The sequence below is a fragment of the Barbus barbus genome (genome assembly GCF_936440315.1).
Source record: "Barbus barbus genome assembly, chromosome: 4".
Classification (NCBI taxonomy): Eukaryota; Metazoa; Chordata; class Actinopteri; order Cypriniformes; family Cyprinidae; genus Barbus; species Barbus barbus.
Window position 1 is genome coordinate 41406865 of NC_136732.1, and position 3883 is coordinate 41410747.

A 3883-nucleotide genomic window follows, 5' to 3' on the forward strand; every position below is an offset into this window, starting at 1 on the left:
GTATGGTTACCAGCAGTGCGACCTCTGATACCTCAAGTACCTCCACCTGGTGTCTCTGCAGTGTATAACACCCCTATTCCATTCAGTCCCATGCATCCTGTAACCACTTTGCCAAGGTTTTCCCCTGTTCAAGCTGGCAGCACTCCTGTGCAAACTCTCACCTGGGCACCCCAAATGGATAACATGCAGCTTTGCACATCATCCGAAGGAGAAACTCCATCTTCAGTTGCACAACACGACCTACCAAACGTTCTACCAACTCCTGGAAAGGAAATTCAACAGTTTACTGCTCAGGTACAAGGGAACTGGGATATCCTATTTGATTTCATGAAAAGACATGAAAAAAATTTGAATGGTCTTACCCAAGAAATGAAAGTCACTTCTCACCACAAAAGTCAACTCGCTGACCTTACTGCAAAAGTGGAGGATAACAAGAGTCAAGTTTTCACTCTGTTGACCACCACCAAACAACAGGAGGAATCTGAAACAGACAAGTTGATTAAAGCTGTGAAGCAAATGATTACAGATGAACTGCAAAAGGTGGAATCTACCATGGTGTCCGAAATGCGTTTCATGGTGGATCAACTTCAGTCAGAAGTTCAGCAGGACCTCAAGGCTGTTCAACATGCATTTCAACCAATCCACGATCACATTACCACAAAACTTGAGAAATATGTCATCCAAATTGACAAGATTTCTTCCGGTGTAAATTAAATAAAAAATGAGATGGAAAACGGGTTTCAAGGTCTCAAAAAACAGATTGAGGAACAAAGAGTGGCACCATCAGTTTCTAGCACCCCCATTACTTCACTTCTGCCATCTGAGTCTTCAACTTCTGCAACTCTTCAACCGTCATCTGTAATAAAAAGTGACCATATCAGGTTAAATTTTCCCACTTTTGGAAGGCTATCAGATGATGCAGACCCCCTACTGTACCTAACTAAGTGTCAGGATTTCTTAGCTCTTCATCCCCTCACTGATGTGGCTATCTTGGCCACCTTTCGTACTGTCCTACATGGAACCGCACGTGACTGGTGGGAGGTCAGACGTTCCAGCATAACCACATGGAGCGAGTTTGAAGCTGCTTTTCTTTCTGCATTCTTATCTGAAGATTATGAGGATGAACTGGCTGAACGGGTTAGAACAAAGATCCAGGGTGAGAAAGAATCTATAAGAGATTTTGCTTTTTCCTACAGAGCACTTTGTAAGAGATGGAAGGCTGATCTAACAGAAGGTGAAATTGTAAAGATGATACTGAAAAACATTAAACCGTACCTGGCCAGCCAATTGCGTAGTCGAGTGGGTACTGTGGAGGAGTTGGTTAAGTTAGGACACCAACTGGAAAAAGATCATGAACAACAGCTTCGATATGAAGGTCGACTGGGTCCAACGCATCCCACCACATCACAAAGGCCCTCACCGAACAGACCTGTGGAGAAAGTCCAAGTTCAATGTTGGAGATGCAGAGGACAGCATCCACCAGGGAAGTGTCCACACTATATACCTCCACAGTCCTCGCAGTCAGATGGACACTTTTTCACCAGCAGCAAGCATCCATATTCCTCTCCTCAGACAAGAGGTCAGTCTTCGAACAACTCTGTTACGGCCACAAGAATGCAGAAGCCTCCCTCTACCATCAAGAAAACCACAATACCCACAGGCCCTAATGCACCAATGACAATACCTCAGCAATTGGTTGTTCCCATCAGTATTGCTGCCTGGACCGGAAAAGCCATTGTGGATACTGGTGCAAGTTTCACACTTATTCATGAAAGTCTCATGAAACTGTTTCCATCATCCACTCAGCTCCATCCATGGTCCCGTGGACCTCTCTATTTGGCAAATGGAAAAGCAGAGATTCCATTAGTATGGATGAATACCATCATACAACTCCATGACCAAACTTTCACTATACCTACTGCTGTTCTGACGTCCCAAGCTCTCGCCTATGCTGTAGTCCTAGGGTTGGATTTTATTTTCTTCAGTAAAATGCAGCTTAATGTCACAGACCAAAAATATTCTTTCAAGTTTTCTCCTGGAAAAGAGTATCCTTTTCAACCAGGCAATGCCAGTGTGCCAATGGTAAGTCCACCACAAGGAAACCTGCAACATGAGTTATGAGATCAAAAGATGGCGGCAAGCTTTACAGGTGCTCTTGTAGCCCTTTTGATATACTCCTTTGTTTGCAACTTTTTAAACCACCCATTTTTTAATGCGCAAGTTGGTAAATGGGAATATGACCAAAAACCGCTTGGCAGTTGCAAGCGTTTTTGTTATGGACGAAATGTGAGCCTCGCGAATTCTTGGAGGTACTCCTCAACAAACAAACACGCGCATGGCATTGTTCAAAGAGAACGCAGAAGAGATAAGTTGATAATATCTCTCTGCCTTTTGTTATCGGGAGATATTCATCAGTGCCCTGGGCCTGAAAATCAATCTCTTCGGGGAATCAGAGATTTTACGACGGTGGACATGGAGGGTGCGTTGGACGGCAGGTGTGTGGTTACGGAGTTAGATGAGAAGTTGGAACAACAAGCCGGCAAGCACGTGGAGATCGGGGATCGCCTTTCAGTGGGAGCAATGATGGACGGCTCAGTAGTACCCCGGTGGGGGGAAGTTTCTTTAACATCGGACGGGCTGTGCCAACGGAATGGTCAGCGGTCGGAGGCTGGCGGCAGGGGACACGCAGAGAGGTTTGCTCATATGGACGCTTCCGTGCTGGAAGGGCTGCAGGCAGAGTCTCCGTTCCTGGACTTTAGTTTTACTAAAGGTCTACACATTATGCACCTCAATGTTCGCAGTCTTTTTTCCAAATTAGATGAGATAAGATTGATGATGTGTAATAGTAAAGTTGGGATTGTGTGCTTTTCAGAGACCTGGCTGGACGCCTCGATCAGTGATACAGAAATTGAAATTGAAAATTATGTTGTTTTAAGAAAAGATAGAAATCGTAATGGGGGTGGAGTATGTGTTTATATTAGGGCTGATATTTGTTTTAATCGTAGAATGGATTTAAATCACGATCTTATTGAAGCTGTGTGGTTTGATGTACAGTTAATTAAAAGTAAGCCTATATTAATGGGGGCTCTGTATAGACCTCCTGATCAGAATAATTTCTATCAGTTGTTGGAAGAATCTTTTGTCCCCTGTAGTGATTTTAAGGATGAGGTTATAATGATAGGTGATTTTAATACTGATGTTTCTAACAAGGAGCATGGGATGTACAAAGCCTTAAATAGGTTTTGCCAGGTTTTTGATTTACAGCAATTAATTCAAGAGCCCACACGTGTGGCTAAAATGAGTCAAACGGTCATTGATCTCATTTTGGTATCTGAGCAATCTATGATTTCTCAGAGTGGGGTTGTAAATTGTACTATGAGTGACCACTCATTAATTTATTGTACAAGGAAAAAGTATAAAGTTGTATTGAAGAAACAAAACACAATTAAGATCAGGTCATTGAAAAAATATAGTCGTGAGGTTTTTATTGAGTGTTTGAATTCACTGAATTGGTCTTTAGTGTTATGTTCAGATGTTGATGAAGCATGGGGGCAGTTTAAAAATATGTTCTTAGAGGCAGTAGATAAAGTTGCTCCGATAAAAACTATTAGAGTAAAACTGAGGTCAGAACCTTGGATGAATGGTGATATTTTAGAAGCAATTAGTAAGAGAAATAAAGCCTTTTCTGTATTTAGGAAGAGTAAAGAGCAGTATGACTTGGATAATTATAAGAAGTTAAAAAATATAGTGCAAAAGATGATTCAAATGTGTAAAAAGGACTTTTTTCGTGATAAATTAACTGAGCATAAAGGTAATCCAAAGAAACTTTGGCAGTCGTTGAAACAAATTGGGTATGTAAGGACCTCAAATAATTATTTAATTT